At 43.4% G+C, this 22153-nt stretch overlaps 1 long non-coding RNA gene and 1 pseudogene across 1 annotated transcript in view; one reads left to right on the forward strand and one right to left on the reverse strand.

Moving 5' to 3' along the window:
- Positions 1-22153, forward strand: part of LOC147034708 (uncharacterized) — a 46632-nt gene that overhangs the window by 18593 nt on the left and 5886 nt on the right. The window contains exon 2 of the long non-coding RNA XR_015059923.1: positions 21193-21236. This is a non-coding gene — a long non-coding RNA (uncharacterized LOC147034708). The remainder of the gene's footprint in view (positions 1-21192; positions 21237-22153) is intronic.
- LOC147034709 (uncharacterized) lies at positions 7864-12840 on the reverse strand (annotated as a pseudogene).

Consider the following 22153-nt stretch of genomic DNA (forward strand, 5'->3'; position numbering starts at 1 on the left):
CCGAACTTCTCAAGGCTGGTGGAAATGCTGCACTCGTGTCGTTGCATGCAGTTTTGTGCTCTGCCTGGAACACAGGCATCATCCCAACTGACTGGAAGAGGGGCCTTGTTGTCCCTCTCTGGAAAGGGAAGGGTGATCGCCAAGACTGCAACAACTACCGAGGGGTGACGCTGCTTTCAGTGCCGGGCATGGTCTTTGCTCGGATAATTCTTGATAGGGTTCGCCACCATCTGCTTGAGCACCAGTGTCCAGAGCAGTCAGGCTTTACATCAAAGAGGTCAACGATTGACCGTATCCTTGCCCTTCGTGTCCTCACCGAACGCAGACGAGAGTTTCAGCAGGGGCTGCTTGCAGCCTATGTTAATCTCTGTAAAGCGTTCGATTCAGTGAATCGGGATGTCCTCTGGAGGATTCTTGGTCTTCGTGGGGTGCCACCAAAACTGATCGATCTGATGTCTGAACTCTACTCTGGTACTGAGAGTGCTGTGAAGTGTGGTGGTACCACCTCTGAATTATTTCCAGTTGTTACTGGAGTTCGTCAGGGATGTGTACTTGCCTCCACACTTTTCAGCACTTGTATGGACTGGATTTTAGGGAGGATGTCGGAGAGATCAAGTTGCGGTGCATCATTTGGGAATGTCAAGATCTCGGACCTTGATTTTGCAGATGATGCAGTCATCTTTGCGGAGACTTTAGACATCCTTTTGGGGGCCCTCGAGGTGCTGAATGAGGAGTCGCAGCTGCTGGGATTACGGGTTTCTTGGGTCAAAACTAAGATCCAGGCTTTCGGTGACATCTTGGATGCTGCTGTCCTGTCTGTGTCTGTTTGTGGTGAGGATGTTGAGGTCATGGAGAGATTCACTTACCTTGGCAGTGATATTCATGTCTCTGCTGGCTGCGAGTCAGAGGTCATTAGATGTCTGGGTCGGGCCTGGGGAGTCATGGATTCACTGGATCATGGGGTGTGGCGCTGCCGGTACCTGTGCGGGAGGACGAAAGTCCGAGTCTTCAGGTCCTTGGTACTTCCAGTCTTGCTCGATGGGAGCGAGACTTGGACTCTGACCAAGGATCTGAGACGGAGACTTAATTCCTTTGGTACCAGGTGTCTTCGGAGAATCATTGGCTATCGCTGGTCGGATTTTGTGTCCAACGAGCGGTTGCTGAGAGAGACTCGGATGAGATTTGTTACCTGCATAGTCCATGAGCGTCAGTTGCGGCTGTATGGACATGTGGCTCGTTTTCCTGACGCTGATCCTGCTCATCAGATTCTCTCAGCGAGGGAGTCTCATGAGTGGAGGAGGCCAGTGGGCCGACCACGTGCCTCATGGTTGCAGCAGGTTGACCATCATCTCAAGGAGATGGGGATGGGCCTGGCATCTGCCTGGGGGATGGCCAGATGGAGGCCCCTGGAGTACCGGCGGAAAGTGGACACAGTGACGCGCTGTTCTGGCACATGCTCCCATACCTGACCTGACCTAAAAACACATGAAGTGAAATGAAAACTTTTAAGTTTTATCTGGGAGTAAAATTGAATATGGTAAGAGAAGGTGATGAAACTCCTCCCTGTATGAGGAGAAACCCTCACTTCATGTCATCATTTCAAGATTTTGTAAGATGTGATGTTTACGATGAACTCTCGAGACAAGAACAAGATGTTGATAACACTGTCGTAGGTCATGGATTTGCTATTACAAAAATAATCCTTTTAGATATACACATCATAAATCATATCCTCTTCAAGCTTCTTCTTGTATTGATTTACCAAAAGAGATAAAACTTAAGAAAGCGGTTGTGCATATTCAAAACAAAGATAATACAGGAAGTGTCGACTTACGACCGCAATTGGTTCCGACTAATCGGTCGTAAGTCGACTTGGTCGTAAGTCGAACAACGTATATTTTACATACAAAAGAAAAATATTTTGGGGCCACTTTACGTGGTCGTAAAGTGGTCGTAAAGTCGAACAGTCGTAAGTCGCATTGGACGCAAGTCGACGACTACCTGTAAATGTTCTCCATGGTCTGTTCTTGCTCACGTACATCCTCCACAATGGAAACCTGAAAGGGTTGAACATTATAAGAAATACGAGAATACATGAAATGTTAAAGATTTAAAGTTTCCAATGTCATTGAGAGATATTCCTAAATTTGAGAAAATGAATAATCTATCTGTTAATGTATATGGATTAACGGACACAAACAAAGTTCAGATATAAAAGATTTCAAACAACTATAAAAATGATGAAACACACATTAACCTTCTCTACTTTACTTCAAAGGAAAAAAAATCACATTATGCTTTCATCAAAAATTTATCAAGATTAACCAACTCACAACTATACAAGAGAAAATGTAAAACGTTTCTTCGTAAGAGATGTCTCAACTCCTTTCACACAAAAGAACGATTAAATCAACATTCGAAATATTGAAGTAATCATAAATCAACTGTAATCAATTTACCAAAAGCAGGTTCAAACATATCATTCAAAGATTTTAATAAATCTATAAAACATCCGTTTGTGATATTTGCTGATTTTGAAAGTATCCTTGAAAAGATAAATACTGTTTCTCCAAATCCAAATAAATTATACACAAATAAAATATCAAAAACATACCCATTGTGGTTTCTGTTATTATAACAAATCATCTGTTGGTGATGAATACAACAAGTTAGAACTTTATAGAGGAGAAGATGCCCCAGACGAGTTTGTAAGACGATTGGAAAAAGACTGTATAAGACTAAGAGAAATCATGGTTAAAACCTATAAACCAATGTCATTAACAAAGGGAGAGAAAAAGGAATTTAGAAAGAACAGTATCTGTCATATTTGTGAGGAGAAAATTGAGGGAGAGGTCAAAGTTGGGGATCATTGTCATCTAACTGGAAAATATAGAGGTCCAGCTCATTCCCATTGTAATCTTAATTACAAGCCCCCAAACTTTATTCCTGTCATTCTTCACAACAATGCTCACTATGACACATATCTATTTATAAATGAACTTTCAAAGACATCTGGAGCTATTTCTGCCATTCCTAACAGATCAAAAATACATCTCATTCACAAAAACAATTCATACATCCCCCATAACCCATATCAGATTTCTTGACACATTCAAGTTTTATGGCAAGTTCATTATCTAACTTAGCATCGAATATTAAAAACTTACGGAATCTTAAATCACATTTCTCAAATCAAGAAGAGATTGATCTCTTATCACAAAAGGGAATATATCTGTATGACTACATGGACTCATAAGAGAAGTTTAAAGAAACACAACTTCCTTCAAGGGAAACTTTTTATTGCAAGTTGAATAAAAGTCATATTTCTGATAGAGATTATACACAAGTTAAAAAGGTTTGGGAGAAGTTTAATGTAACGAATCTTGGAGAATATCATGATTTGTATCTTAAAACTGATGTATTGTTATTGGCTGATGTGTTTGAAACTTTTAGAACAGTTTGTCATAATAAAAATTCTTATGGATTAGACCCCGCTCACGATTACACAGCGCCGGGTTTGCCTTGGAGTGCTATGTTAAAAATGACAAAACAGAATTTGGAATTAATTTGTGATATAGATATGCTTTTAATGATAGAGAAGGCTAAAAGAGGAGGAATATCTCAACTATGTTCCAAGAGATATGCTAAAGCAAATAACAAATATCTTCCTGATTATAATAAGAATGAGGACAACTCTTACCTGATGTGTTATGAAGCGAACAATTTGTATGGGTGGGCTATGTCTCAATCTTTACCTTATGGAACACTTAAATGGGTTAAAGAAAAACATTAAGAAAAAGTTTTACAAGACATTGTTGTCTCCTCTCAAAAATAATTGGATGAAGCTGAAGTTGGATATTATTTTGAGGTTGATTTAAAATATCCAGAAGAACTTCATAACAAACATAAAGACCTACCTTATACCCCTGATAAAGAAAGTCCAAGAAAAGAATGGTTAAGTGATTACCAACAGTCATTTAATATAAAAGGTAAATCTCCAGAAAAACTACTTACTACATGAAATGATAAAGAAAGTTATGTTTTGCATCAAAGGAACTTGAGACAATATTTATTTACTGGGTTGAGAGTGAGGAAAATTCATCGGATTTTGAAATTTAAACAAATTTATTGGTTAAAGAAGTCTTTTGATTTTAATAAAAAAAGTAGAACAGAAGCAAAAACAGATTTTGAGAAGGACTTTATAAATTAATGAATAATGCTGTATTTGGAAAGACTATGGAAAATGTTAGGAATCGACAAAACATAAGACTTGCAACATCTTGGAAACAGGCTTCAAAGTTAATTAATAGACCAAGTTTTGAGCGAGTGGAGGTGTTTTCAGAGAACTTTTGTGCTATTCATTTGAAAAAAGAGAGTATTAAAATGGATAAACCTATTTATATAGGAACAACAATTCTTGACTTGTCAAAGTCGTTAATGTATGACTATTACTATTGGTTCACGAGTCAGTAAGTGACCACTATATTCGTTATGGGTGTGTGTCTGTCTGTCTGTCTGCCCCGAGCATAGCTCCGTGGGTTTTGATCCGATCTTGATAAAATTAGGGTGCGAGGTTTGTATCATGATCTCGTTGTGTTGTCCGGAGAATGGGCGTGCTGCGCCCATTATGGGTGGAGCCACGCCCAAAAAACTTGTGTTTTGAGGGGGTAGCCGGTTTCAAGTTACATCTTCTCCCTGAGGGGATTTGTCGAATCTGGCAGGGGTTTCGGTATTTGGTTATGCCAATGCCAATTAGCCCCACGGAGATCGATTTTTCATTTTCGTCCCAAGGTCAAGGTCACAAGGTCAGGAACTTAGAAAATGTCAAAAAAATCAATAAATTGGGCATCGAGCTGCTCCTAGGGTTTTCAACTGTTTCAAACGAAAGTTGGTATGCAAGTAGTGCTCTTCGAGTACTTCAACTTTCAACATTTATGTTTTTTCCCGATTCCCGCCAGTTTGCCAGTGGCGTCCCCTCGAAGGTCAAAAAATAAATAAAATAAACCAATGTCACCCTTAGGGTGACCCGTATCTTGCCAAAATGTGACCACGTGTGACTTCTTTAAGGTCACACTGAGGTGAACAGAGCTGCTATCCACCAGGAGCGACTCCTTGAGGAATATCTGCCTACGAGAGATTCCGATGAGAATCGTTCTACAGAGTAACCATGAAAAATATGCGTTTGCCTCATAACGTCACCAAATGACGTCATAATGTCTCAAGCTTGATATATCTAGAAAGCACTCATCGAGGTGTTCAATTTGAGGTACTACACGATATGGTTCCTAAAACTTGAAAATTTGACCTTGGGGTCAAATATGTTTGACCTGAGGCGCTAACCATGAAGGTCAAGGCCAATCGCCACCAAAAATTAATCAGCTGAGTGCCAGACCATGAACTATATTCCCATGAAGTTTGAAGACGATCCGATCAAAATTACTCAAAAATAAGGGTTTCGTCGACTCCCCTGATTTGCGACATAGTGACCTTGACCTTTGACCTTGACCTTCAAAATTTTATGCGCTGAAAGGGACCTCCTATAGGCCTCTGATATGTGAAGTTACAAAAATTTCCAATGATAACTGTGCTCTGCAGAGTGATTTTTCGTGATTACAGACCAACAAAAACAAAAAAAACAAACAAAAAAAAACATATGAAGGTCAAGGCCAATTGCCACCAAAAATTAATCAGCTGAGCGCCAGACCATGAACTATATTCCCATGAAGTTTGAAGACGATCCGATCAAAATTACTCAAAAAATAAGGGTTTCGTCGACTCCCCTGATTTGCGCCAAAGTGACCTTGACCTTTGACCTTGACCTTCAAAATTTTGTGCACTGAAAGGAACCTCTATAGGCCTCTGATATGCGAAGTTACAAAAATTTCCGATGATAACTGTGCTCGGCAGAATTTTTTATATGTGATTACAGACAAACAAACAAAAAAAAAACATACAAGCTGACTAACATATCTTGCAAAACTTCGTTTTGGCAAGATAAAAAGGCGAACCGTGTACATTGCTTGTGAACCATCGCCGTCTCCAGACTTGTAATAATTTAAAATCAAAGTATAAGGATAATGTGTCATTGTTATATGTGGATACAGATAGTTTTATCTATCTATAATTCCAGCAATCTCTGTGTGCCTGCTGTCTGTCTGTATGTGTGTCTGTGACCGCCGTTTCTCGACAACCCCTGGTCCGATCTAATTAAAACTTGCCAGGAATATTGCTGGGGTCCTGAGGATGTGCCTTTTCAAGGTTTGATTTTCATAGGATAAGCGGTTCACCCAAGTTTCGGCCATTTATTTGCCAACCAATGACAGGACACGACGCTATGACATCACTATTGACGTCACAAATAAACGTTTTTTTTTTTTGCACGTACGGGCATGCACGTATTGCCACACACGTACGGGCACACACAGACGGCCACGTACCTACGGGCCCGCACGTATGGGCACGCACCTACCGGCCCGCACTAGTATTAGTGGGGGGGGGGGCAGTGTTTTCCTGTTGGTTTCAAATGTTAATTTTTGGCCACTGGTTGGACTGTGTTCTGGAAGGATTTAACTTACCAAAAATGATGTCGCCATTTTTTTTGTGAATTCTTTATACTTTTCTCTCAATTTCAAATTACGGCCCAAATCGTGCTAAATAATTTCACTATATTACCCCAAAATACATTCTGTATGCAAAGCAAACACCCAATATATTGCTAAAAGTAATATAATAATTAAGAAAAAACAATCCTTTCAACAACTCAAACTTTTTTTTGGTTTTTGACTTCTAAATTTTCAATACAGTGATAATCTCACAGCTCAAACATGTTTTATTTAGTTCTTTCGGTCCACCATCTGGCTGGTTCTGGTCAGCTAATGTAGGATAGAACTTCAATGTTATTTTAGTGTTTGTGTTCATAGTTAGATGGAAGGATCCCCTTCTTCATCCTCTTCAATTCCTAAGAGTGCCTGGTTGACATTACTGCACACCTCCTCATCGGCTCCACACAAACACATCTCGGAGCAGTTGAGGCCCTGCGACCAACAGGAACAGTGTGATGTGCAACTGTTCTCCTTGCACCCACATATGATGAGGTGAGTAACTGTGGCTGGAGCTGGAGGATCCCTTGTTGGTACTAGTACGAGCGTATCCCCCTCTTCCTTCCACCCGTAGGTTGTTGCTGGTGGTAGCTGAGGGTGAGGAATGTTATCCTGATGCCACACAATGGCCTGGTAATGTGCCCGGGCAATGGCTTCATGTAAGGCTCCTCGTGTCGGAGGTAGCTTTTGAGCCTCCAGTTGTTTCTTGGTGAAAAGCTTCCATCTGAGATCACCAACATCCACCACAGTGCTACCAGGCTCATAGAGCTGGCAAACAAATGTCTCAATGGCTCGTTCAGTGTCAACTTCCAGCTTCTCGGACATCCCTAAGGCAGCAAATGCAGATACCACCTCCATGGAGCATCTGCTACGTGCTTGCCAACAGGTCAGCTTCCCCTTGCCTGCAAATCGACCTGTTATGTCAGCTCCAAAGAAGGCATGAAATCCTGGTAAGGCTTCAGCATTTGCATCACCAATTGCATTCACGATTGGCCCCAGTGAGATTACTCGCTTCTTGTTCCCCACACCAGTGACAAAGTGTGTGTTCCTGCAGAGCTGATGGTAACGGTGGATTGCAAGGACAAAAACGTCAGTGTCAGGTGACTGAATGTAGAGTTCTGTTGCTCCTCTTCGAACAGCATCCAGACTGTGCAGGATAAGTCTCGTGTCAGCTTCTTCTTGGGAGCTGCAGAGATGTTGAACATCCATGGAGTTTGAGAGGACCTCTTGCCGTGAAGTCACTATGAAGACCTTGGGCTTACCCTCAAAGTGGTGGAGAGCTTTCTTTGCAAGATAAACGGTCAGAGAGTGCTTTTGGAACATGTTGTTCAGCATCTTCATTGCTCAGTTCTCCTTTGAATTCCCATGGGTCCATGTTCTGTACAGTAATGGCAGCTCGGAGTACAGAAGCACTCTCGAACAGTTGCCTAATGTCACTTTCAGTAGCCTTTGCCATAGCATCCTCCATAGCCGCATCGCGGACAGCTGTTGTGAACATACAGTCTGACTCATTCCGCCGTTTCGATTTCATGAAATGGACATCATCGATGTGAGAGGTGATCTTCTCCTTGATATCTCGTGTAGGCTTCATGTGTACACCATTGGATTCAAGCATATTAGAGTAGGCCGACTCGAGGTCTGTCATGGTGACAACTTCTCCAGCCTGGAGCAGAGTGTGAACTAGGCTGACAAACTCAATGTCTGAGACTACTTTGCCAACATTAGCTTCTTGCTGGGTATACGCTATGTCCTCACTGCTGCTGGTTGAACCACGCTGGACATTGTGAACCCAGCATGAGAGGTGGTACTTTACATCAATGGCACGAGCATCGTCCTTAGTGATGGCGGCACTTAGCTGCACCTTCCAAGTTTGATTCTTGCTTTCATCAACAGCCTTTTGCAGTTGCTTCCCTGCACTGAATGTACACACCTCATGAACTTCCTGTCTTCTTGGCAGAAGAAACACTGCTTTGCATTGAAATGAGATGTTGCTGAAAGTGTGAAGTGAAGCGTCTCACTTTCAGCAGAGTCTGATACACTAGTGGCTGCAGAAGAAGGCCGTCCACACCTCTGCTGTAGATTCTGACTCTCTCCTTCTTGGCAGGCCTTCTGGTATCGTGCCTTGGCACGCTCAAGGTGAACACTGCGACAAGTAGATCCATAACATTTTCTGTGCCACTTTGTTTTCATATCTTTTAGATTGGAGGCAGTGTACCCATGCAATTGCCCACTGATCTGTGCATAATCTTTGAACTTTGAGTAGGTTTCCTCTGATGGTTCAGACACTAGGACACCAGTGCCAGGCTCCTGACACTGAATACACAGTTTGAAATCAGTTTCTGGTCTTGGTTTCTTACTGGTACTGGGCTCTATCTTGTGTGACTGCTCCTAATGGCTCATGCACTTCAATCTGCAAGAGACGAAATTTAGGGTGAATGTACAGTCATTTGCAAAAGTTTAGGACCACCCTGAGAAAATGTCAGCCCGTTGAACCTCTGTCAGAGACGTTTTTTTGCCCATTTTTCCGCAGGACCAATATCACAAAAAAACAAGAAAAAAAATCACAATTCACATCAGACACCTGCCAATGGTTCTAGAAGCAAGTACAAGCATGCGTCTGAATTTTCGAGGCGGGTGATGCAACATCTGTCAGTGGATGATGCAATACCTGTCCAGGGTTGCCAAATTGACATTTTCTCAGGGTGGTCCTAAACTTTTGCAAATGATTGTAGATGTGTATTTCTTATTTCTAAGGCCTTAACTATCATGCAAAAGTTAGCTGAAGAGGAGAAAGTGAAATCTCAGTTTTATATGCTGGTTTGGATGGGTCGTGGCTACGAAGTTCAACAAGAAGTTAGTTGTGTGATCATAAACAGGATAAACAGACATTCTGTAATGAAGACACTGTTAGTTCAGATTGAATATTTGTCAGAAACACTATAGAAAACACAATGTAACATTCTGGCACTCCAGACTCTAAAACAAAGCATGATTAATACAGTACGTTGGGTCAAAAATGACCTTTCAGCTTTGTCGTTGTGTCAAGGTTACTGAAGGTGCACAGAAAAAATGGTGACAACATTTTTCCACTTCCTGGCAATGCTAAGAATACATTCATAACAGTTGCAAAAAATTAACATGCAAAATCAACGGGAATCCCAATTTGTTATGTTGGCCCCCCCACTATATTAGAAATTAAGACAAGTGATGTATATGAGGATATGATATATATATATATATATATATATATATATATATATATATATATATATATATATATATATATATATATATATATATATCTAGGATTCAAGTAATTATAAGTCAGGTGATGTGTCGTTTTCATCAAAGAATAAAAAAGGTTATTGGTAAGTTTAAAGATGAATTGGGTGGGAAGGTCATGAGTGAATTTATAGGATTGAGATCAAAGTATTATGCTTTCACATATATTGATAATAATAACATTGAAAGGTGTGACAAGAAGCTAAAGGGAATAAAGAAAATATAATTAAGGAAACAATAAACTTTAAACATTATTACAACTGTTTAACCTTAAAGAGGGAAGAGTACAGAAAAATAAATACAATAGGAAGTTATAAACATCAATTATATACAGAAGAGATAAATAAGAAAGCATTCGGAGCTTTTGATGATAACATATATTTTTTAAAATGGAATCAATAGTCTCCCTTATGGTTACAAGTATAAGTGTTAAGATATTGGGTTGGGAATTTTAACAGGCCACTGCCGTCTTTTTACTTATTTATAAATGATAGAACCAAGCAATAACCAAACCAAAGAGTGGAGATGTAATCAGCCTTGGTATTTAAATGGGAAACATAAAGAATTTGAGAATATCAAATAAGTCTTATTCTAGAAATAACCAGGGTAAAAGTATATAAATCAAATAAGCGGATAAATTTAATTACAAACAAGTCTGAAGACGACAATGGTTCACGAGCGGTATTTGACGATGTAGATTGTTTCAGAAGTCAAGGATGAGACAATGTGATAATGTTTGACCAAGTTATAAAAATGATCAACATGATGTGGTAAGAGTGACAGGTTATTAGCTGCAAAATGTCAAAAACCCGGTTTCGTTCAATAACTTTCAAAATTTTACCTTTGCATCACCTTTAAAGGTCACAAAACAATGTTGTGGACATCAAAATGAAGAAACAGGATACGTGCTATAGCTTATTGGAGTTAGTTCGTCGAATAAGGTCGAAAACGCAGTTCGATCCCCACAACTTTGAAAATTTGACCTTTGTGAACTTTAAAGGTCAAAGGTCAAGGATTATGACCTTTGGTGTAAAACCTCCTCTGGAACATTCCAGGAACAATATAACGTCATATAGGCTATATGGCATTTCGCACTCCTCGGATTAGCCATACTTTGATGAAATCAGCGTAAAAACAAACTTGAAGGGGGCCCCACGGGCAAGGTCTTTGAGATAGAGAAAAATGGTTTCAAGACTTGAGGTGGGGAATGACCTCAAGATTATGCATAACAATATTGTCATCCTCGCTCTCAAAGTTTGGGCGGTCGTATGAGTGTTATGTCAAAATTCGCGATTTTCTAAGTTTTTGACCTTGTGACCTTGACCTTGGGACGAAAATGAAAAATCGATCTCCGTGGGGCTATGCAGGTGCCATTGGGCTAACCAAATACTGAAACCCCTGCCAGATTCAACAAACCCCCTCAGAGAAGATGTAACTTGAAATCGGCTACCCCCTAAAAACGCATGTTTTTTGGGCGTGGCTCCATCCATCATGGGCGCAGCACGCCCATTCACAGGAAAACACAACTAGATCATGATATAAACCTCCCACCCAAATTTTATTAGGATCGGATCAAAACCCATGGAGCTATGATCGGGACAGACAGACAGACAGACAGACAGACACACACACACATAATGAATATAGTGGTCACTTACTGACTCGTGAACCAATAAGTTGGAGAATGTAAAGAAAAAAAATTAATATACTTGAATGGATTGAAAACGTTGATGGTTATCAATTGAACAATGGAAAAACAATTTACTGCAATCTCAAAATGATATGTGGCTCAGGAGGTGGCCAAATCAAAGCATTAAGAGAAGTTTATCATTTCATTTCTGCTCAACAAAGACACTTATACCAAGAACTCAGTTATTCTTTGTAAATATACTCGATGGAAATGAATGTCATAAGAAAATGAAGTTATTCCCTAAAGTAGAACATGGACAAATATTCGTTGGTTCACTCTTTGAGTGGAATGAAAATATAAAAGGACTGTGATTATGTTGGGGGAAAGAAGTGCTTTAATCAGTAAGTCTCAATCTTTCATATTCTCAATTTTACATTTGCTTGCATGGGAGAGAAGGGGATAGGTGGGGAGAGAAGGGGATAGGTGGGGAGAAAATCAGTCTCAATTTTACATTTGCTTGTATGGGAGGGAAGGGGATAGGTGGGGAGAAAATCAGTCTCCTATTTTGGGCTTTTGGGGCTTGAGTCAGAAAGTTTTTACCTTTTCCCCATTCATTTGAATGGGTGTCCCAGAAACCCCATTTATCATCTACTGGGGCCCAGGACGCAAATGCGGACGTGTTTCTCTTCAAAACCTGCACTTGACTCACCCTGGCTTGATTCAAGATGAGCCTCCTGCTCAACCAACAGGAAGCCACAGATGCTGCAACTCTCCTCCTCAACACATTTTCTTGGGATTGTTCCAACATTGGCTCAACAAAACAAACTTCAATACTTGCGTTCCTACAAGTATCAAGTTTGGGAAGCAATGCTTCAGGAAGATCACTTTTCTCACCCAGAAACTTCGCAACTTCAGTGTCATTTTCCTTCACATTATCCAATGTGTCACCCCCTACCGTACAATCATCAAGAAGCACCTCTGTAGATCCACTTTCAATGACAGCTGCACCATCTGCATGACAACAGCGAGAAACACCAGACTCATCATAACTTTCTGCTTTGCATCACTTCCACACGGTTCATAAACAATAAGTAATTGACCTTCGCAACTACTATGCAAATCCGAACTCAGGGATTGGTCCTGCACATTCTTTTCAAAAGCATCACCTTTGCACTGGTCCATTTGATAAGCATCCTGCTCTTCCTCTTGAGGTCCATCTGTGTCTGTTAACCCGTCTTGCACCTCTTCAAATTGGGCAATTCTCTCTCCAGAGTTTACATCAGCAAGCTCACCTTCGACTGCTTCAAGATCAGCCATTCCCTTCTTCATTTCGTTCATTTGATCAGTGATGCCTTTTATTTTCCCTTTTATTTTGCCTTCCAAATATGCATTCATTTCCTTCAATTCATTCCTTGTTTACTCATTTGTTCACTCATTTCATTCCTTTGTTCATTCATTTTGTTTTCCAATCATTCATTCATTTGCTGTATTTCCTTCCTTTGGTCATAATTTTGTTTTCCATTTCCCTCATGTCATTCCTTTGTTCAAAAACTTTGTCTGTCATTATGTTAATTTGTCTCTTCAATTGCTTATTCATTATTTCCATCATTTCATTCCTGTATTCCTTTGTCTCATCATTTTCTCTCCAATTCCGTCTTCCAATCATTCATTCTTTCAGTTCATTTGTTCACTCATTTCATTCCTTTGTTCATTCATTTGTTCCTTCAAATCACTCATTTAATCACTTCGTTTATTCATTTGTCTCACTTTGTCATCCCTTTGTTGATTTTATTTATCCACTTTTTCATCCCTTTTAATTCACATCTCAAACATGGCCTAAATGGTCAATACACCCACTTCCTGTGTCTCATTTTCCACCACTGTGGGGGAGGGGCTGACGCTCAGTATGGGGAAAACTCCTATCCTATCCTTCTCAGCCAATGCCACCCTTGGCTCGCTGCCTTCCCACCAAAACGCCATCTTGTGCCAGAACACACAAATGTGTGCCCTGAGCTGGGTTTTGATAACACCAAGGTTGCCCTCATGTAGCTTCGTAAGGATCTCACATTGTAAACTGGCAGGCACCAGGAGCCGGCCCCCCTTCCACATGACACCATCTTCGACACTCAACTCATCACGATAATTCCAGATCTTGGTGCCTTTCTGGCCATCCGGTCATGATGACTTTCCTGAGCGTGGTTAGGAGGGCATCCATGTCTGTGGCTTGCTGCATTTGCTGCGTCTTCTGAGGGCTGAATTGGATGTGCTCTACTTTCACATTGAGCTGGATGGTTGGTGCTTGTGTTAGTGTCAGCAAGTGAGACAGTCCATCAGCTCGGAGCATGTCTTTGCCAGCTTTGTACTTGATGCATGTGTCATACCCCTGGAGCCACAGTAGCATCCATTGCAGTGAGGGTGGGGTGGCAGTCAGATTTTTCAACCTGATCATTTCCAGCAGCTTTTGGTCACTTTCGACAACGAAGGGGTGACCGTATAGATAGATACGTGTGGAAGCATTCACACCCGAACATGACGGCCAGCATCTCACACTCAATGTTGGCATTCCACTGCTCCCCCTCAGACAGGCTCTTTGATGCGAAGGTGATGGGCTTGTTGTCTTGCATTAGGCAAGCCCTGAGGCCTTTTATGGAGGCATTGATCTGTGGTATTGTAGATTTTTGTGGGTCGAAGTAGGTTAGGCAGGTCTCATGGCAGATGGTGTCCTTGACCTTTTGGAAAGCTTGGCTGTGGCTGGCTGTCCATTCTAGTTGCTCTGATTTCACCTGTTCACGAAGGGGAGCTGTGAGGTCAGAGAGCTTTGGTATGAAGGGGCTCATATACGTAATGATACCAAGTGCCTTGTGAAGCTCACAGAGGTTTTTTCAGGTCTGGTAAGCTCTGGATCGCGTCTACTTTCCCTGGGTCTGGGTGGGCACATTGTTGATCAAAGATGAGACCAAAAAACAATCTGTGGCTTTTTGATGCTGCATTTGTCACTGTTGAATTGCCGGCGGAATATGGCTGCTGTTCTCATTAGGTGGTGAAGGTTTCGGTCATGTTCTTGCCCCATTTTGCCACAGACAGCAACATCATTTGCAATGCTGATGACACCTGGGCACTGCTCGAGAATTTGATCCATCCTGGCCTGGAAGATGTCCTGAGACATCAAAAGTCAATATGGCATTTGCTGAAGCAGTAACGACCATATGGTGAGTTGAAGGTCATGAGTTGATGGGAGAGATGATCAAGCTTGATTGACCAGTACCCATTTTTGGCATCCAGCTTGGAGAAAACCATTGAGCCTGCAACCTTATGAATCAGCTCTTCGAGCATGGGAGTATGGTGGCGGCACCTCTTGATGGCGTGGTTCAACTCTTTTGGGTCCAGGCATAAGGCTAAGTTTGCCGTTTGCTTTCTGCATGAAGGTGAGACTGCTAACCCAGTCTGTAGGCTTGTTGACCTTCCATATGATGCCCTGTCTCAGCATTCTGTCCAGTTCTGACATTACTTCATCCATCATCTGGATGGGGCATCGATGTGGTGCATGTATTACAAGGGGGCACCCTGGGGTCTACTATGATGTGATACTGGCCTGGAAAATTGATGATATTATCAAATTGGTCTGGATAAGTGGCCTGCAGGTTGTCCAACGTGTTGACTGGCTTGTCAGTTGCACAGTTCTCCTACAGTGAGCAGTGGAGGGTGAGTAGTTGAAGGTTCCTGTAGGTGGGTAGGCTGGGGATTGCAGGGCCAGCGGCCTTGACGAAGAAAAACTCAGCATCGACTCACTGGGAGATCCGTTTCTTGCAGGGGACCATAAGGGGGCCAAATTGCAGCATTTGTGAGCCGTTGTAAGCCGTTAATATTGTCTGGGGTTTCTCTTGAACACGGCCAGGTAGCGGCAGCCCAGATAAGTCGACATTTTGGGGATACATTTGCCTGTGTATCCGAAGGGGAAAGGTATTGCCCTATGCCCCAGTGTAGACTTTGACCTCCAGGGAGTGAATACCAGCTCAGCCAAGTCTGTGAAAAATCTCTCCCCAGGAAATGATGGTCTGGCTGTGGATTTAATGGTGGTGAAGCTCAACACATCAGAGTCCTTGTTGAGTTCTTCATCTCTACACAGGGTGTGGATGGGCTTTCGGTTGAAGGATTTGTGCCCTTTGGTCTCTGGGCAGGTTGTCTGGTGGCCTTTTTCTTGCCTCGATCTGGAGAGACAAATGGCCTTCCAGTTGTTTTGCTTTGTGCATGCCTCGCATGTCGAATCCCATGCTGGGCATCGGTGCCGGGGCTGGGGTGGATGTTGCCTTCCACAGAAGTGGCATTGTTTTGGGTGGTACCTAATTGTGTGGGCAAAATTGGTTGCCTGTTGGATGTGGGAGAACTGCTGTATGTGTGACAGAGGCCTCATGCACCCGACTTATTTCCAGGGCTTTGTCCAACATGAGAGTGTCGTCCTTCGCAAGGAGCTCTTTCTGGAGCTCAGGATACCACGTCTACACAATAAGCTGTTCTATTATGCGCTCATCCACCTCGAGGGTCTTGAATTTGCATTTATTCACTTGCTGGTGCCATCTGGAGATGAAATTGTCAATGGTTTCATAGTCATCTTGCTTGAATTGTTTTCGGCAGAAATGAACCACACGGCAATTGGCCTGGGGTTTCAGTTCAGCTTCAAAATGCTGCAAAATCACTGCCGGCATCACAGTGTTTGGCTTTGTGCCGTCAGCGTTATCAATGCCCCACAAACTGAAGTGTCTCTAGCTTTCCTCACCTGATAGCAGGAGAATGTGGTCTATTTGTTTGTCACCTGATACGTCATTCACAGAAAAGTACAGCTGGGTGCGCTTTCTGAATAGCTCGAAGGCTTCGCCGAGTTTGGCACTGGTCTAATCTATGCGTGGCATCATGGGCACATCCGCCATTGTGCCCTTGGCAAAGAATCCCTCAATGGGGTCCCAATCAGGTTCGTAGGTTCGCCTTTCGCTGCCACCATGTAATAAGATGACTCCATGTCTCAAGGTAGATCAACAGCTTCAATGAACAGCAAAGCATGCAACGTCACTGGGCACGGTATCCCGCTGCAGCCCCACATGGATTCATTGCTGTGCTCCGCTTCCACTCCCCATGCCCCACCCCCTTGCCAGGGGATGCGGTTTACAGATCACATGATGCCACATGACCTGTGCACACACATGTATATATATATATATATATATATATATATATATATATATATATATATATATATATATATATATATATATATATATATTGTTACGGCTGTGGAAATTCACAGAACACCATTCAGGCTCCTCAGAGATCAGTTATGTCGATAAGTAAGTGTTTAGATTAGATTTCCCCACCGATGTCTGAGGGATTTATTTGTGTAACCGGGCTGTGATCTTTGAGTCAGCCAGTATTCTTTTGCTATCTTTATTTTGGAACAACCACCTAAACCACAACCGCCCAACCACACCACCATCATGACCACCACAAAATGCCAGCCACGCCACCATTGCCACAACCATAACCACCACAACCACCTTAACACAACCGCCCAACCACACCACCATCACAACCACCACAAAACGCCAGCCACACCACCATTACGACAACCACAACCACCACCATGTTTCCTCCTCAGCACACGGTTGCCAGAAGCCTGGCATTTGTCGAGGGAGAACAGACGACGGCCCCCCGCCCCCTCACCCCCAACAAATAACAACTCCGCTGGCCAACGCAGAAGACTCCGAACCCTGCGAGTGGATTCTCAACACGTGCAGGAGAAAAACAAGAAGCAATAACGAATGCGGCGCAGCGGCGAGGGAATGGCCCCGATTGAGCGGGAAAACGGCTTCTTCTGGAACTTTCGCTCGCGCGCTGGGAAAAGGGAGGGCGAGGGGGAGGGGCTATAAAAGACTTGCTGAGGAGAATCGCGCTCTCTCTCTCTCTCTCTGGATCGCGTGTTAAAGCTCTCTCTCTCTCTCTCTCTCTCTCTCTCTCTCTCTCTCTCTCTCTCTCTCTCTCTCTCTCTCTCTCTCTCTCTCTCTCTGTCGTGACGAGGTCGGAGGCGCCGAGACGCCAGCAGAGGTCGTTGTCGTGACGAGGTCCGAGACACCAGCAGAGGTCTGTCCTGACGAGGTCGGATGTCCGAGATGCCAGCAGAGGTCTGTCCTGACGAGGTCGGAGGTCGGAGGCCCGAGACGCCAGCAGAGGTCTGTCCTGATGAGGTCGGAGGTCCGAGACACCAGCAGAGGTCGTTGTCGTGACGAGGTCGGAGACGCCAGCAGAGGTATGGCGTGACGAGGTCGGAGACGCCAGCAGAGGTCTGTCCTGATGAGGTCGGAGGTCCGAGACGCCAGCAGAGGTCTGTCCTGACGAGGTCGGGAGAAAGAGGACGGAGCCTCGAGGATTCACCACAAGGTCACGTTTTCCTTCCTTCTCTTTCTTTTCGGGGTTTTTGTATGAGAGATGTGGCACCGTGTCCTTAAGTAAACCTGTTTAAGTGCATGTGAATAATAATAATTGACCAACGCTCGTAGTTATTCTTGTCATGCTTTTGTTGATTGCATTGCTTTTCTTTGCTTTGCATAAATGCATGCGTGTTTGCCTCGCCTGATTGCATACATGACTGCATATGTGTCGAGTGTGTAGTAAATGTCCTTGTGTGAATGTTGACCCGTTTGTTGCGTCCTTTCCCTTGATTGAACTGCCATTATTAAGTTCGGGAAATTAGCTGGCTTTTGAAATAACCAATAGAGCAATCGGATCTGGCAGGGCTTGGCGATATACACCGCTCGTCAAATCGCCAACGGAGCGAGCTGCTTAGCGGCTTGTTTCCAAGCAGGTCCCGTCGAGGTGTAAATCCCCGGCATTTCTGTCTGCGCGCATTATTAGGTAAATCGGCGATCGGATCCTGTCATGCACGGACAGAATAGCTGGCTGATTTTCGGTGTGATTAAAAACACACCCGTGGCTGGATTTCGGTGTTGTTCCAAAAGCTGCGACTAGGTTTGCCCGTTCGGTGGGCGAAAGCGGCCACCATTGGCTAAAAGCGGTCGCCTGCACGCCGACGAGCGGGAAACCACAACAATATATATATATATATATATATATACATATACATATACATATACATATATATATATACATATACATATATACATATACATATATATATATATATATATATATATATATATATATATATATATATATATATATATATATATATGAGGCCCCGCGAGGAGGAGTGATGTAAGCTACATTTTTTTAATGATATGATGATGAGAGGCTTGGATGATAGGGTAAGGGTTGAAATAGTGCTATATGGCATTTACTCCAAAATGGCCAATGTGTCCCTGACATCACTCCTCCTCGCAGTGCTATAATATATATATATATATATATATATATATATATATATATATATATATATATATATATATATATATATATATATATATATATATATATATATATATATATATATATATATATATGTACTAGCGATACCCGTGCAAATGCATGGGATAGCAGTACAACATAGCTGGTAGCAGACGACAGACCGTACACGGGAAATGACAAAAATACGCATTGTGCAAAATGCAAGTGGTACTACGGAATGCCAAGACTTCCCAAACATTGTCGGCATGTCCGCTAAGTGCCACAGCAATTTCATCGGGATCGTGTGAAGGCGAGCCGAGTTTTTAGTGTGCAAGCTTGGCATTATAATATATATATATATATATATATATATATATATATATATATATATATATATATATATATATATATATTGTTACGAATTCGCACCCCGCCGGCGTGCGAACGACCGCGTGTGGCCAATAGCGGCCACTTCGCCCACCGACGTGCAATTCAATCGTGACCCTCTCAGAACAACACCGGAAGCTAGTCACGGGTGGGGGTTTAACCTCACCAAAACTCAGTCCGCATTGTACCCGCGCGAAATAGGGTCCGATCGCTGAATGGTCGATTTACCTAAGTACCCGCGCGGATAGCGTACCAAGGAGTTGTACCACGCCACAGGTCGACTCCGGACACGAACCGCTTAAGCGGCTCGTTCCGTGCTACAGGGATAACCGAGCAGAGTTATCGTTGACCTTGACGGTTCAGATTAGTTACCGGTTGTTTTAAACCCACTATTAATCCCTTACGTTATGCAAGATGGAGATTCAAACAAAGGAAAGGACGCAGCGAAACGGGGAACAATTGGACCAGCACATTTATTCCGCGCCACACAGCAGCACGGAAGGCACATATATTTCAGTCAAGCAAGAAAACACAATAAAAGCAAGCGAAGAGACACACGCAGATCTACGACCGAATAATGCAATTCACACGGCAACACTTATAACAGTTCTACTTCACCAGACGCCACACACACGTTTACACAGAACCCAAAAGAAATGGAAGTCGCGACTTCCCTGAGCGTGTCGAGTCCTTGGCGATCGTAACTCCGAGTCCCTCCGGCGTGGTGCACTGGGCTCGTGCCTCGCGCCTGCACGTGTCGTCCGCCCGACACGAACGAACGAACAGAACCTCAACCTCTTCCTCCGAACGAACGAACCAAGAGCAAGGACTCCCCAACAACGCACGACAATTCTCCTCAGGGACAAGGGAACCGGGACAAGAGAACAACCACCCTTCCACTCTTCAAGCCCACGCCTTTTGTAGGGTCGGGATCCGTCCTTCGCTCCGCCCCGCGCCCCTCCCCGTTCTTGGCTCCACCTCCCTTCTGGAAGCTTCCCAAAAAGGGGCGTGCCCTCTCGTTCCCCCCTCCCCGCGCCGTGCGGGGGACGAGGAAAGTCAGTTTTGGCTCGGGGCCAGGGAATTATTCCCCCAAAATCAGGCCCCCACCTTTTTTTACCTTTGACCTCTGGCTCAAATCGCACCTCCCCCATGCCACAGCGTGGGAAAAGCAGGCGGGAGATATTTAAGTGGGAGTTTTGGGCGGGAGATGCCCCTTCGCACCCTGGTTGCTGCTGCCACTCCGCTCCTTTCATCCGTCCCACGGAGATCGTGCTCGTTGAATGGCGAGTGGCGAAGATGGTGGTAGCGTAGTTGTGGAAGGTGGCATCATGGTGTGAATGGCGTGCTTGTTGGCGTCGTGTAGTGAATCGCGTGATCGTTGAGATGTTGGTTGTGGCGATGTTCGTGGTTGTTCTTGCACCAAAATAACGACAGCAAAAGAAAAACGGCTAACTGAAGAATCACAGCCTGAATGGATCACATATATTCCCTCGACACAACGGGTTTGGGCTAACTACACATGGACTTACTGATATATCTCACCTGAGGACCCTTTATGGTGTCATGCGAATTTTCACAGCTGTAACAATATATATATATATATATATATATATATATATATATATATATATATATATATATATATATATATATATATATATATATATATATATATATATACAATATATGTAGTTGCTGTTCTGTAAAACCGCATTCCTCCAAGGCAATGGCACACAACATACAGTGATCACAAGGCAGTTATTTCAATTCTATATATTTAGTTAGCCCTTTCCACATGTGTAATGGGTCAATGGGAAAGATGCATTGCATAGGGCTTTTAGTTGGATTTTTAATCTTCAATCCCTGCTCTTATTCGACTCCTTTGCCCCACTTTGTTTCTCACAGGAACCGCGCAAGCAAGCACGCACAATAACGACAACAAGAAGCAAGTGAGCAGCACAGCAAGCACTTTATATGCATCCATGTGCCATCTTCCATTCAAAACTGCACACCAATTTCCAGCCACCATCTCACCTCAGACCTTCATTCTGCTCATCACCACATTACCATGCTCACTACAACCTCTCCACACATCTCCTAAAAAAATCCCCACAACAACTTATGTTTACTTCTTCACTACAAACGCCGTAGTTACAAACATCTCCCTCTTCACTACAGACGTCACCATAACGAGCATCCTCCGACCTCTCCACCGCAATGGCACATTACAATCTCTTCGCTTCAAACGCTACAACGTACTCCCACTTCTCTACAACCGATGCAACTGCCACCGATTCGTCAAACACTCACCACAGCCTCGAAGGATGCTGAGGGAGTGAGTCGGGTTATTTTGGTGTATAACTTGAAGCGTGCCTGGTGTTGGCTCAGTGGTTAGGGTGGCGGCTTGGGATCCTAGGGTCCTGAGTTCAAGCCCCGTTGGTCGCTGAATTAATACACCATGAGGTTGACTCAGCCTGTCATCCTTCCGAGGTCGGCAAAATGAGTACCAGTGTACTGGAAAGGGGGACACTGCATCAGCGGCATAGCCGCATCCCAACCAATGATGCAAGGAGCAGCCACAGGCTGCACTCGATAGAGAGAGACTTGAAGCGCGAACGTGTGCTGGAGTTCGTTCAATAACATACAAGTAGAGCTGGGATTTCCCTATATTCAGATGTTTGGATGGAGGCTGGCACACGTTCGTGGCCAGAGAGCACTTCCAAAAACCATTGTCCCATGTTAATCTTGGAGTTCCGATGCGTGGTGGTCAGGTCAGCGAGCGAATGAGGCCATTTTTCGGTTTCGGGACCTGGCAGGGCATGACTATGGCGCTGGACGACCGCTATGGGCCAATAGGGAAGCTGCA

Source organism: Eptatretus burgeri, chromosome 1 (assembly GCF_056783735.1).
Source record: "Eptatretus burgeri isolate ZD-2024b chromosome 1, Ebu_testis_v1, whole genome shotgun sequence".
NCBI lineage: Eukaryota > Metazoa > Chordata > Myxini > Myxiniformes > Myxinidae > Eptatretus > Eptatretus burgeri.